Consider the following 15,893-nt stretch of genomic DNA (forward strand, 5'->3'; position numbering starts at 1 on the left):
ATATATATATATATATATATATATATATATATATATATATGTGTGTGTGTGTGTGTGTGTGTGTGTGTGTGTGTGTGTGTGTGTGTGTGTTCGCGCACTATGCCGACACTTACGACACGTATAAGGTTACACACGAGCAACCTACGACATTTTCAGAACCTACGACACAAAAGTGTGTCGTAGGTTTGGAGACCCCTTGAAATCGGAATTTTTCATCGTGTTTTACCCAGAAAATACAAAATTTTGTATAGTGTGAGTTTCCGGGTTACACACGACTTTTGTTACACACAACACCGAGCCATAATGGGGTGCTTACACACTTTGCATCCTTGCCACATTCTCGCGCATGCGCAAATTCAACTTCCTAAGGAAACGAGGTCGAGTGGATGACAATGCAAATGTAAGTGTTTTTGTTTATTTAATTGAATATAAGTAGTCAATTAATGATTTAAAATTGATATTTTTGTTCCCGTCCGTTTAGTTTGAATACATTGGGGTATGTGATGTATCGTTATTCTGCAGTAATGGTGAGAAAAAGTAAGTTGACCTTTGACACGACTAAGATACAATTAGATGCGTGTAAGCTTAAATAGTTCAATGGTTTTCATTTTCTGTATGTTTTTGTGTTTGTTTTATATCATCATGATTATCTTCAGTATTTTGGTTTATCATTGATTTGACAAAATGTTTTACAAATACAGAATCAAGGAATAGTTAGAATTTCCTCTTCAATACAATATCGGTGTACACGTTTTTTTTTTAGACATATGAACATCGTTAAAAGCAACAATTCTCTAAATATTAAATGAGAATTGAATTATTATACACAGTATATTTGTCATTCTTTGATGAATATGCATGCGTATCTTAATGTATAACATTGATATATAACAAACTGACGAACAACTGGAATTTCCTCTTTAGAATATTCTATCTTAGCTTGGCAAAATATTTTCAATATTTTCAAAGATATAAACCCCGTTTCAAAGCGACAATATCAAAGAAAATTAAACAAGTACATAGCTCCAAAAAATTGGGTCTTTATTACCACTATTTTTGGATATTATTAACTGGTAACCGGTGGATAGCTCCAGCCTCTTTCCCCTTAATAAGGAAGGTGTGGTCTGCAAGCGCGGTTAAACAAGTTCTTGGGGAAAATATTGTTTACCTTATTTTAAGAAATTGTTTAGATTTCATTTTGTTCCAACATCGACCAGTTGCAAAGATTTTGGGTTAATTTATCTGATGGTTGACTTTACGCCATGGCTATAAACAACTTTATATAATATGTTGATTTATAGGCGTTGAAAGAAATTTCCAAATAAAGGGTGTTGAAATCAAATGGGACAAGGACATTTAAAGTATGTGCGGTTCAAGTGTCTCTCATCAATATGAATAGAATGAAAAATAAAGTAATTTGTCCCAAAATGAAGTCCCCCCCCCCCTTTCTTCTCTCCAACCCCATCCCCATTTGTGCATGCAGCTAGATCCAGTGTTTTCATACCAGACCAAATTCATGTTAAATTATCAGTGTTTGTCCTGTTAAGAAGATATACTTTTTAAGTAACGGAAACTCCAATCTAGTTCACTGAATTTATGAAAAGGCAAGAGCAGATCCGGATTTCTCTCTCTCTCTCTCTCTCTCAGAGTGTTGCCAAATCGGTGTAACTTACATTAAAAAAAATAAAGGGGTTTCGGTCAAGGGCTACCGCTATTTTTAGAGCGACCCTGAACACTAGCGACAGCGATCACCGCAACACCGGCACCAGAACATGTACAGACTGTTCAATCGAGTGGGGAAGATCCCCAGGGCTTTTTGTAAATTTCATATAAAGTTGCAGAAATGACATTTTTTATCTTTGTTTATTTTTTTACTTATTCAATTGTAAGAAATCAGATACTATTTATATGTATTTCTAAAAATAAAATTGAAAAAAAAATAATAAATCCATTACGAGATTCGAACTGGGTACATGTTATCGTGAGTTTCATAGACATCTCTAACGATTACATAACAGTGTTTTAATCTTCACACTCTTGTTATTTCACACTCTCAAATAAATGAAGTTATGTAAATCAATTTTGTGTAGCCTATGTTTCAAAATATTATCTGTATTTTGCACCATTTACAAATGTAAAATAGTATTGTTAAAAATTCAGAAGTTTTTGAATTTGTCAGCACTTGGAGATTATTTTTCTCGTGCCGTAGACCGACTGAAGAAGAAAAAAAAGGGGTCAGATTATTTTCTTAGTGCTGTGTTTAAAGTTATGTATTAGTAAGTATAAAATGAGGATATCATTGTTTATAGACATCAGTCAGTGCTGCATATATACATGTATTACCATTGTCTGTCTGTCTGTTTACCAGTATTTACAGGTATCTGAATTTTTAATCAGCTGTTAATCTGTAAATGGATACAAATAGAAAAATGGGAGGGGGGATGCATATAGATAGATATATAGTGTATTTATCATCTATTTATAGAGATAGAGTTTTTTCCTTTTATTTATTTATATATATTTATTGATTAAAATACCTGTGCAGTATAATGATTATTGCCCATGTCTGTTGTAGGGGTAGTGGTAAAATAGTATGATATACATGTATGTATGATATTTTAATAATATTAACAATGAACCTACATTGTAATATTTTTGCCATAGTGTGTATATGAATTCTAGGTATCAGGACAACTCGCCCCCAAGACAACTCGCCCTCAAGACAACTCACCCCCTCATCGGGACAACTCGCCCCTAAGACAACCCGCCCTCAAGACAACTCCCGCCCTCAAGACAACTCGCCCCCTCTTCGGGACAACTCGCCCCCTCTCTTGAGATAATTCGCTCCTACATATCATACATGTTTACAATTATTATTTTTGGTCTAAATCCAAGAGGTGTATTACCAAAAATTAATGAATTTCTTATAGATAGTATATACATCACAGACAATAAGACGTGTTCACATTAACACCGAACTTCATGTCTTTTTATGCAAGACGAACGATTTTAGTGGAAATCCAGTGTTTGGGTTCAGTAAATTCATCATCACTTTTATGTACATGTAAAATATATAATTTCAGCGGAAACAAGTTAGCGTTTGGTATAGGGAGAGTATTAGCTTGGTCTACAGCTGACGTAGTATAATTATCAATAATCTGCGTCTGTTGTTAAATCTAATTGTTTCATTTCCCCCAAGCTGTTATAAATTTACTTCAAACGTTATGAGTTACTCATCATCAGAGTTCTTTACACTTTGAAATCACCGCGTAAAAAGAATCACACTGCGTAAAAAGAATCAGTAAAGCAAAGCCGTTATAAAATTTCTAAAATGGGAATTTTATTTTTCAACGGGTATTAGTTGAGAAATGCATTAAAAGATAATTACATGTATCAGAATATTCATGCTTCACCTTTACACTTATGTATACTATATCGATAAAAGAAACACCCACACCCTCAAAATTTTCTCAGTATTAGAGACATTTAATCAATTACCTGAAGATCAGTAAATATAATTTTCCTTGCCAATTGATTTATGAAAAATATAACTTTTTCTGAAATGCAATAATTAAATATATGTATAATTCTATTAGAATTTACCATTCGTGTTAAAGTATGAAAGAAAAAGACGTATCTTTATAATTGTAATTGTAATTAAAAGATTTATATAGCGCCCTATCAACATTATTTCTCTAAAGCGCTTTACAAATGTGAAAGAAAAGATAATATAAAATCGATGTGCACATACATGTGAATAAAATATTCATAGTGTCAGAATTAAAATGCATAAATATTATTATTAATATATAGCGATATGATATGATTACCATAATAACATATGAAACAATTTAAAACAACCCTTAAGAATAATTAAATACATAACAAGGACATAGGCATAATAACAAACAGCAGGGGTTTTTTTTTGGGGGGGGGGGGGTGTTTGTTTTTTGTTAACAGCACTGTAAGAGCTGTATGTAAGAGCACTAAGTATATAAAAATAATCACAAATTAAAAGCTAATTTAAAGAGATGCATTCTGAGGTCCACTTTAAAATTAGACAATGAAGTACATTGTCTGAGTTTAAAAGGCAGAGAATTCCAGAGACTCGATGCAGCTTTGTCCAAACGTCGATCCCCATATGTTTTCGTACGTGTCCGAGATACCTGGAGAAGATGCAGAGATTCGGATCTTAGTGATCGTGTGGGATTGTAAACTGTAAGGATATCCTTTATGTAAACTGGAGATAGGTTGTTGGGAGATTTGAAAGTATGAAGGAAGTATCTTATATTGAATTCTGTACTCAACTGGGAACCAGTGAAGATCTATTAGAACAGGAGTAATATGGTCGGATTTTTTTTAGCATGTTATTAATCTTGCAGCTGTGTTTTGTGCCCTCTGAAGTTTGCTGGTGTGTTTAGAATGAACACCATAAAGCAATGCATTTCCGTAATCTAATCTGGATGTAACTAGCGAGTTTACTAGAGTTTTACATGCTTCATCATTGATAAATGTTAAAAGTGTAAATAACACACACAAAATAAAAATAAAATGTGATAATATATTTATATATAATATTGGGGGCAGGGTTTGACACTAAGGCACGCCCGACCGACCGAGACTACTAAATGATAGGTCTGGTTGGGTAAAATGTTTATTTACTAGTCCGACTGGTCGTGTTAAAAATATGAACAAATTTAAGAAACTTTACTTTAAATCATAAAATATTTTATTCATAAAAAAAATAACTGTAAAGAGTTTGCGAGCAATTTAATGAACCGCATGATGACATAATCTCTATCTTTAGTTCTAATAAGTCGCGGTCGTAAGTGATGTTCTACGACATCTACACATTGTTAATGTGTGTAAAGTTATGTTTTGGTTAAATAGAATTATTGAATTCACTTTCATTGAAAAAAACACCAAAACAGTTCATTTGAATTGAATATAAGAAAGTGTTTATTAAACATATGTGCGGGAATGTCTATATAATCAAATATGAAATCTCGTCCTCAATGAAAGCAAAAGATGTCTCAAGAAAGAAAAAAAAAGGAAAACGTTGGGAAGAAACAAAGCAGCTAGGGCTTATGAAATAGAAATTTAAAAAAAAATATTGAGGTCAATTTATTCTAAATGGATTAAAGAATTTCCGTGCCGGTAAAAATTTAATGAAACTGAAAATAGGGTTGAAAGTAAAAGCATCAAATTGAATGACGAGATTAAAGATTTTTTTGAGACAATTAAATGCATTTTAGTTCAAACTTAACGTTTTTCATTTAAATTAAGTACATGTATTTAGATATGGAGAATTTTATAAAAAAAAAATTCTGGAACGTTGGTCAGGGCTAGTGGATGTAAGGTCAGGTCTAGCAAAAATCATTTTAAGTAGCCCGATTGGTCTAGTGCCCCAAAAAGTTAATGTCAAACCCTGGGGGGCGAGTGTCTCAAGAGAAGGGGGCGACTTGTCCTGAGAGAGGGCGAGTTGTCCTAAGAGGGGGCGAGTTGTCTTGGGGGCGAGTTGTCCAGCATTTGAATTCTATTGGTATCAATTATATAGTAGGCCTAGTAAGAATACTATTCTACTTCTATTCAGTAGAAATAGAGCAACACATACAAGAATATTTAAGCTTACATTTATGTATAGTAGTCTGGTACCACTGAATATATTAAGTTGAGTGTTCATAATATGTTAAAAATTCAGATCATGATGTTTATTTACATGTCAGAGGGCATAAACATGCACCATACTTTTCATGAAGCACCAACACTCTTCATGAAGTATGCTGGCGTAAAGCGCAGCAGTTCAGGGTACCTGTAAAGTGCGAAACGAAACGAAATATACCGAAACGAAACGAAATCCACCGAAACGAAACGAAATATGTCGAAAGGAAACGAAACCCACCGAAACGAAACGAAACCTACCTAAGCGAAATGAAACAAATTGTATAACCAAACTCTTTTAATTATAATAATTAAAAATGGCATCTTAGGCCCCTGTGAAAGTTACCACATATCAATAAAATTTGCCTCCCCTTTGATGTAGGCCTTCGGCTTAACTGATATAATTAAAAGAGATCGGTTATACAATCTGTTTCGTTTCGGTAGATTTCGTTTCGTTTCGGCGGATTTCGTTTTGTTTCGCACTTTACAGGTACCCAGCAGTTCATGCCCTTAAATACTTTAAAAAATTAAACTTATTTCTTAAATATGCATACATGTATTTGTACTTTAATAATCCATGTTTAGGAAATATTTCCATGTTATATTTGTTAATCATATGTGTCACCATGCAATGTTAGATTGAAAAATAATATAAATACATGTGTATATGCAAGCTAATGTTTCATTAGATTCTTTGCATTTGATTTTAATGTCAAGTTTCTTTTTCATAGTTGACGCAACAGATTATGAGATACAGATGAAACATGCAGGGAACCATGTAAATGATTCTGAAAGTGGCTACCCAGGTGCTGTTTAAGGAAGCTTGTAATAGGAGTGGAAAACCACCCAAAAACTATGTGTCTCAAAATGCCAGTAGAGACATAGAAAGAAGAGAGGAACTAGCTGGGATATCATTATGAAGAACCTAACCTCCTTGGAGTCAAGTATGTGACAAATTATTCATATAAATAATCATCCATGAGATCGAAATTAACTTTTTAACCACAAGAAATTTTAGGTACTGTATTCTTTTCCTACTAGGCTCCAATTCGAAATTTAACCAGCATTTTTCTATCGATTGCTTTTTTTCAGGAATTTAATAAACTAAGCACCCCTTTTATCAAAATAAATGAGAAGAAAGTGCAATATCAAAAACAAGATTGGAATTTCTTTCCTTTAACATTTTTAAATGAATTATCAGGCAATGTATCATTGGTGGGGGTCATAGGGAACATCTATGCAGCATGTACTCACTATCCAGAGGTCCTCCACCTACAATTTACAGCATTATGTGGCTTGAACCTTAAGACTTAGTGTGTATTTAATTCTCTCTCTCTCTCTCTCTCTCTCTCTCTATCTATATATATATATATTTCTATTTACTCAATCCTGTGTGTAATCATGCTTAGCAACTATCCAGTATGTTTCTGTGTAACATATTCTCAGCCATGCGGATGTTTTTCGTTAGATGTCATTTTTTTCCCGACGAGTGAGGGGAAACCATCCCCTTACGAAACAGCCTGTAGAGAAATAAATGTTATGTGATTGAACTCAATCTGATCATCAATTTATATATATAATCCAAATAGAAAGAGTTGATATCACACAGTCAAAATAATTAAATAAAAAAGCAGGAAAATATGCAGTTCCAAAATATATTCAAATCGCTAGTGCTTTCTGGATTTTAACATCCATCCTCAGGTGAATACAAATATTGAATACAAAGTTGTTTATCTTATATTGTTGTATATGTATATCTAAAACATTTGGAGATTTCATCACAGTGGCTCATCACAAATTAACCCTCTCTCTTCTATATTTACATGGGGGGGGGGGGGGGGGGGGGGATCTGGTATCCCAATAATCACTCCTTCAAATTTCTATTATGTCTCCTTTATTTTACTGACATAAGATTTTACGACCCCTCTCAATCGATCAGAGAAAGACCATAGTTTGTAAAAATACTTAGAATATCTGTTCGCACCAACAATATATTTGAAGGAACAATGCATTTTCTATCGTTTTTAAAACCACAGGAACTTTTCATCAATCACTCAGAATGGAAGACAGACTTGCATTGGTCAGTTCAAGTTGCTCTTCAGTTAGGATGTGTGAGAGTAGTTTAAGCAAACATCCCCCCATTTAAGAAATTATGTCATTGTGCTTCTGCACAACTAATCATAATCTTACGTTCTAAGTTTTTATAGTATGTACCTGGAATATGTCAATATAATTCCATTTTTCTCATTCATAAGAGATTTACCAGTTATCTAAATATTACGTATGCAACTAATCAGAATGAAATGCTTGACGTGTGCATGTGTAGGTATTCATATTGTAAATCAACAGCAAAAAATCATTTTAATTTAATTACCCTTTAATAAGAAAGTTGTGGTCATTTCAGTACCAAAAAATGAAAGAAAGCAATGCACGTTATGTGCATATGTCAATCTGTAATTCTGTTGATGTCATCCAACAGGTATTTGTATCATGTACATATGATTAGCATAATTAGTTTGAATTTCATGTTTGCATCATATATAAGAAAGCTGTGGAGATTTTGAAATTGTCTAATCAAAATTTAGCACAATTGTGCATGCACATGCTGGCTAGTAATTTTAACCATACCAATCTGTAAGTGCCAAGACATACTAAAATCCTCAACTTCAGAAGAATTTAATGAAAAACATAAACATTATGGTCCTTGAAATATAGAAAAAATATAGAATCTTCAAAAGACAGGATATGCATATACTGAGTGTTGGCATTTTTGTATTACACCAATCTATATAGATACACATACTATCTACTATGCTGTGATATCAACTCATTCACTTTATTCATAAGAAAGTTACAGACATTTTAGTATTAAATCCAATCAAAATGAAATTTTGCATGCATGTGCAGATTGGTCATTTTGAACATGCAGATCAGTTAATAAATATCTTAAAAATATCTTAAAAATAAAAATCTTAAAAATTACAAGTCTTAATTAATAAATGCCTACAATATGAATATTAAACAATCTCAAAGAACAAAAAAAAAATTAGACTGATTCCCAAGTTAGTGTACCAAAATCCAATGCATGCACATTCAGACTAAAATACTATCTTTCTGCACATCCAAATGATATACATGTACGTACAATCATCTTAAAAAGATTGCATATAAAGGATCTCTTGTATAGTTATTGAGAACAGAGTATACCCTAAGTTCTGGGAACATAAATATAAGGAATCACTGTCTAGTTTGTCAGGGTATATGAGGTGATTAACAAATTAACATCAACTGAAAATATGAGAATTCATGCATAACAGCTTCACCGTTTATATAGTTTGCATGCATGTATCATGTTCATACTTTTATGGGATCTTTGTGAATTATGTCAAGGATTTGGATGATTTGAATATATTATAAAAGTGGCAAGAATGAAAATAACATGTTCTGCCATATTTTTGTTTTCGACAGTTTATTTTATTTTTCAATGCGTTGTTTTACACCAGTTTTATAACGTATGCAATGCAGTGTACACCAGTTTTGGACAAATGAAATTGGTCTTTAGTTTGCTTCATCAATATACAGACTCTATTTCAATTGATTATATATTAATAGTGAGTCTCATGCCAGTATAAGGCAATATACATCTTTCTCACATAATCACTAGTGTGAGACCAACTCAACCCATGTGAGACAGCCATACAAGATTTTTCTGCCTTACACTGCTAAGACATATCTTTGCTTGTGATGTACATATGTATGTCGTATATTTTCTGATTTACATTACACGATAAAGAAAAATAGTTTGTATTGTTTTCTTCAAATTTCAATTTGATATATATTATGTATAGCTTTTTTATGGACAACCTTGGGTTTTGTACTTTACACTTATATTGTAAACCATTTTCAGGTATGCTGAGATCTTCATACTGTGTAATTAATTTTTGCATATATTCAAAGAAGGATTTCAATAATTTTGAATTTTCTCAAAGCTCTTGAATTAAAATACTGAACTGATAAAATGTGAGAAAAATAACACTTTATTATTTGCTCATGTGGGATAGGGAAATTCCACCTCTGGAACAAAATTCACTGCTTAAGACTCAGCAAAGTCTCGTCCTAGACTGCAAATCTTGTCCCCTTGGTGGAATTTCCCTATCTCCCATTCATACGAATGAAGGATTCCATTTATCACACACATGCAATGCACACGTGATATCATGCCAATATACATATGCATTTATCACACATGTAGCAAGTTTCAATGTTAGAACACATCTGATATATGCAGTGAGTTTTATGTCAATATATATTTATCACACACATGCAGTGAGTTTCAGTGCCAGTACACATTTGCACACATGTAATGAGTTTCAGTGCCAGTACGCATTTATCACATGCGTGTAGTGAGTTTAAATGCCAGTACACATCACACACATGTAGTGAGTTTCAATGTCAGTACAGATCAATACACATGTAGTGAGTTTCAATGCCAGTACAGATTTACCACACACATGTAGTGAGTTTCAATGTCAATACAGATTTATCACACACATGTGAGTTTCAATGTCAATACATATTTATCACACACATATATTGAGTTTCAATGTCAATACAGATTTATCACACACATATATTGAGTTTCAATGTTAATACAGATTTATCATACAGATTTATCACACACATGTAGTGAGTTTCAATGTCAATACAGATTTATCACACACATGTAGTGAGTTTCATTGTCAATACAGATTTATCACACACATGTAGTGAGTTTCAATGTCAATACAGATTTATCACACACATGTGAGTTTCAATGTCAATACATATTTATCACACACATATATTGAGTTTCAATGTCAATACAGATTTATCACACACATATATTGAGTTTCAATGTTAATACAGATTTATCACACACATGTAGTGAGTTTCAATGTCAATACAGATTTTTCTCACATTATCACCAGTGTGAGATTGACTTTACCCATGTGAGACAGCCATGTGAGATTTTTCTGTCTCACACTGCTGCGGCGTCATTTGATTGTGACGTCATATATTTTCTATGATTTACGTTACATGGTGAAGATTTACGTTACACAGTGAAGTAAAAATATTTTGCATTGTTATCTTTGAATTTTAATTTATATAGCTTTCTGGCGGACAATCTTGGGTTTTTTAGTTTACACTTACAGTGTAAACCATTTTCGGGTATGCTCTTTCTGCCTATCTAATTAGTTTTTGCATCGAAGTTCAAATGAAGATTTTGATAATTTAGAATTTTCTCAAAGCTCCTAAATTTATACACTAAACTGTAGGTAAAATGTGAGAAAAATAATCCTTCATCATTTACTCATGTGGGATAGGGAAATTCCACCTCTGGAACAAGATTCGCTGTCTAGGACTCGGCAAAGCCTCGTCCTAGACTGCGAATCTTGTCCCCTCGGTGGAATTTCCCTATCCCACACTCGTACTAATGAAGGATTCTATTAATCACACACATGTAGTGAGTTTCATTGTCAATACAGATTTTTCACACACTTAAACTGTTAAGTGAGTTTCAATGTCAATACAAAGTGATCAATTCTTTTGAGAAGCCTGTAGTAACCAACCATGTTGATATCCAAGAACTTTTTAACATTGTTATCTCTTTCTAAAATATTCAAAGTTTATATTTGGATTTCAAAAATCTTTTGTCTCTCAATCAACACATTGAAATTTGGTTTAAAGCATGTTGAATTTAGTTTCACAATCTTGATATGATTTAATTGTGATGATTTCAAAAATAACATTCCTACTCACCACCCTGCACCTCAGAAATTAAAATGTAACTTAGAAATAATGAATGCATTTAAAAAAAAAGAAGATTTAAAAACATTCAATATTTAAAATGATTGGACCAGTATTTCCTAATGTGAAATAATGTTAACGTGTACTGTGTTGTGCGGCGTGAAGACAAAATGTTTGGTAATAAAATAAGGTTATATTTAACAAGGAAAAAGTTTTTGAATAGGTATTGACCATATATTACACAGATAAGTTAAATAGGCAACTTAATAAATTTCAAATGATTAGGTCACTAAAGATCATTTTGGAAAGATCAAGGTCACTCAACATGTACCTTATATAGAAAAGAACCTTTATTTCAAAAGTTATATATCATTGTGCAAGTCATTTGTTACATGAAGTAGTTCAACTTCATTGGTTAGATGCAGTTTGGGGAAGCAATTACTAATATTCTTGTTATTGGATTTCACTCAAATAGAGACATCAACACTTGCCCGAGTCCCCACATACACAGGGTGGAAGTAACTTGTTTATGTGTTTGGAAAACGCGATATGTATATTACATATTTAAAGTTCATTTACATTTTGTTAATAGTAACTTACAGCAGTACAAACATTTTAAAGCTTTATCTCTTCAATGTTGTAGACTATATTCAGAGGGAATGCAGATACTGAGGCACCCTAGCTCATCTAGGAAGTCGGGAAGAAAAAAGCGAGGTATTTGTATGTCATAATTTGTATTATATTTTGTTATTCCCAAGCAAATGAAGTTTAGGAGGGTATATTAGAATCGCCATGTCTGTCTGTTGGTCTGTCTGTCTGTCGATTTGTCTGTAGGCATAATTTTGGCTGTACTCATTTTAGGAGACTAGCTAATGGAATTTTCTTAAAATGTGTACACTCTCTCAAATCATAAAGACATATAAAAATCTGCACCTAGGGTTTTCATAATGATTGGACAAAGTTTACTTAATTTAGATCATTTTGTTGTTTTTTTGAAATTAGAAAAATTTTGAGCCTTGTTTGCTTTAACTTAAGGGTATGTCCTGACCTTAGCAGAGGGTCATTTGGACAAGATTACAGATATTTTTATGCCCCCTAGATCAAAGATCGGGGGGGGGGGGGGGATATTGTTTTTGTCCTGTCTGTCATTCTGTCTGAAACTTTAACCTTGCTAATAACCTTTGAACAGTAAGAGCTAGAGCTTTGATATTTCACATGAGTATTCCTTATGACAAGACCTTTCCGTGGGTACTAAACCTTTTGACCTTGACATTTGACCTACTTTTTGAGAAAAAATTGACATTGGTCATAACTTCTAAATGGTAAATATTAGAGCTTTCATATTGTACATGAACATTTCTTGTGACAAGATCTTTCTACTGGTACCAAGATATTTGTCCTTTTGACCTTGGCCATCTTCAGAATTGGCCATTATCGGGTGCATTTGTGTTTCACAAACACATCTTGTTTGTCCTTGCCATAAATTGCAAGATGAGATAAACAGGAGAATAATATACTAGGTGCAGAGGTTGCTTGTGTTCAAAGAATGTGCAACAACCAGCATCAGATGATAATCATTTTGACAAGCTAGGTCAAGGTTTCTGGGTGTGCAATGCAAAATTCTTCTCTATAATGTAATTTTATTATGAAATAACTTCAGAAAATTATACAAGATTAATTAAAATATGATCAAAGAAATGTCATGACCCTGAACACAAGTCATTCAGACAAGTTTAGGGGCACAGTTTAGGAGTTTCAGATTATGAAGTCTTAGGAATGTTAATATTCTAAGTTAGAGGTGCATGGAGAAGTCATACTTGACACAGAGGCTGCTTATAGCCAAGAAGTATGTCATAAACCTTATGCCCAGGTTATTTGTAGAGGGTCATGATCACATGACTCAAAAGTCAAATGTTCTTTAGGCTGCACCAATTTAATGCTGGGATTTTGGACAGTCATATTTTTCTGTTACTCTACTCAAAGTTTACTCATGACCAGACTTTTGGACCAATGTCATTTTGGGAAGGTCAGGCTCACTCAGAATATACACCTTATATATAAGGAAAAGTGCCTTATTTCATTAGTTTTTAAACAAGTATGGATCATAAATCGTGCAGATAGGTAATATGCAAATGGCTTTCAGACAAAGGTCACTCAAGGTCATTTTGTAAAGGTCAACATCACTCAACATATACCTTATATATGATAAAGAAACCTTCATTCCAACAATATATCAACATTTATTGAGCATTGTGTGAATCATTTGTTATTTGAAATAGTTCATTCAGGTGAGATGTATTTTGGGGAGCATACATCAGTTTTATCAATATTCTTATTTTATATTAAATATCTATTGGTAGTTTAATAAAGGTTTAGGATAGAACATTTAAAAAATATATTATTGATTTGAAATCATTTACTTTAAGTTATGGTAAATGATAGAGAAAATGAGTTGGACAATCTTTCAAGAAACTGTTGTACAACTGTTTCAAGTGATATGTACTGTCCATTCTTTATTACAGCCAATGTTCAGTGCCACACTTGGACCACTGCAGAAAAGGCAGCTTTGTAAAGACAATTTGAGACTTTCATCAAACTAGGAAAAACTCTGGCTCAGGTTGACTGTCTAAAATCCATTTGGAAGGAGAAATCGCTGTCCAGTTTAACATGGTGTCGTGGAAAGTTTGCTGTTAAAAAAATTACTTCCTAGCAGAGGTGTTACAAAGAGTTAATCCAATTTTTATGCCCCCTCCATTTGAACGAGAGGGGACGTATATATTGTTTTACATGACTAATTCGGTCTGTAGAGCAAATCTTGTCTGCTCAATATCTAATGAATTCTTTTGCTTGACTGTTTCCAAACTTGGTACAATGATTGCCCCTAGATAGTGAATGAACCATATTAATTTACAGGTCACAGGGTCAAGGGTCAAACTGGACACAGTAAGATATTGTCTGTTCAATATCTTGAGAACGCTTTCCTGACAGACATCAAACTCGGTATACTGGTTTCTTTTAAGAAGTAGGTGGTTTCTTTTAAGAAGTAGATGGTTTCCTTTAAGAAGTATATGTCCCATAATGTCCCATATTCATTTTGAAGTCACAAGGACAAAGGTCAAACTGTACATAATAAAATATTGTCCACTGAATATTTAAAGAACCAACCCTTTACCTGACAGTTACTAAACTTGGTACAGCGGTTGCCCCTAGAGAGTAGATGACCCCTACTGATTTCCAGATCCCAAGGTTGAAGGTAAAATTGGACATAGTAAGATACCGTCTGTTCAATATTTGAGAACCATTCGCTTGACAGACATCAAACTTGGTTCACTAATTTTCCTTAAGAATTAGATACCCCATGGATTTTGAGGTCACAAGGTCAAGGGTCAAACTGGACATGACAAGATATTGTCTGCTCAATATATTGAGGACTCTTTGCTTGACAGATATCAAATCAGGTACACTTGTTCTACCTAAGGAGTAGATGACTCCATTTGATTTTGAAGTCACAAGGTCAATGGTCAAAATGCTACGGACATAGGTATTGTCTACACAATATCTTGAGTTTGCGTTTCTTGACAGACATCAAACTTGGTACACTGACACATCATAAGTGTAGATATCTAGTATTCATTTTAAGGTCAATGGTCAAACTACTCTGGACATCAGATTTTGTCCATTCAGTATCTTGAGAACCCTTGTTTGACAAACATCAAACTTGGTAGTCTGGTGCCGCCTAAAGAATAGATGGCTCCCATTGGTTTTAAACTCTCAAGGTCAAAGGTCAGGACTCAAATAACTGGTTATTTGAAAATATCTGCTCAGTACCTTTAGAGATCACATATAATGGTTGCCTCTGACTAATAGATACATTGTAACTTTTGCTACAAACATTCTAAATGATCATTTTCAATATTGTAATATGGAGGGCATATGTTTCTTAAATCTTTCTTGTATATGGTTTTGATACTAGTTTTATATACAAGATGTATTATCAGCATTTGTCATTCATTGTACACCATACATTGGTTCATTCAAAATTGATAAATATATAATCAACAGCAGTACACATGAAATAATTCTCCATCTATATCTTGAATTGAACAAAAAGTTTAATGGTATTCCAAGGCCTTATATTCATGTGCGATTGAAAGACTGAATGAATATACTAAGATAATATAACAGTATTTAACTAAAACTAATTGCAGTTTAACACTAATGTACTTATAATGTAATTGATAGTACCATGCTCTTACTTGTAACTTGTTTTCATTTATATTCAATAGATATTTCAAGTTTGATAGCTAACTCAAATTTCAAATATGAATGAACATTAAGTGTCTGCTGTTTTAAGACTAAAGAGTAGCTTTATTTACATCATATGAGGTTTTTTGAGCTAAATTGATCAGCTTTGTATGCTTATGAAATAAATATGTACACCTATA

The 15,893-nt window shown here is 33.0% G+C and overlaps 1 long non-coding RNA gene across 2 annotated transcripts; it reads left to right on the forward strand.

Moving 5' to 3' along the window:
• Positions 1-102: 102 nt before the first annotated feature.
• Positions 103-15,893, forward strand: LOC130053265 (uncharacterized). Of its 2 annotated transcripts, none has more exons than XR_008801787.1 (4): positions 103-400; positions 6,393-6,605; positions 12,092-12,162; positions 13,971-15,893. It is a non-coding gene; the product is annotated as an uncharacterized LOC130053265 (long non-coding RNA). The 2 variants fall into 2 exon arrangements; XR_008801786.1 differs by lacking the exon at positions 103-400 and adding an exon at positions 2,061-2,276.

The sequence above is a fragment of the Ostrea edulis genome, chromosome 3, assembly GCF_947568905.1.
Source record: "Ostrea edulis chromosome 3, xbOstEdul1.1, whole genome shotgun sequence".
Lineage (NCBI taxonomy): Eukaryota > Metazoa > Mollusca > Bivalvia > Ostreida > Ostreidae > Ostrea > Ostrea edulis.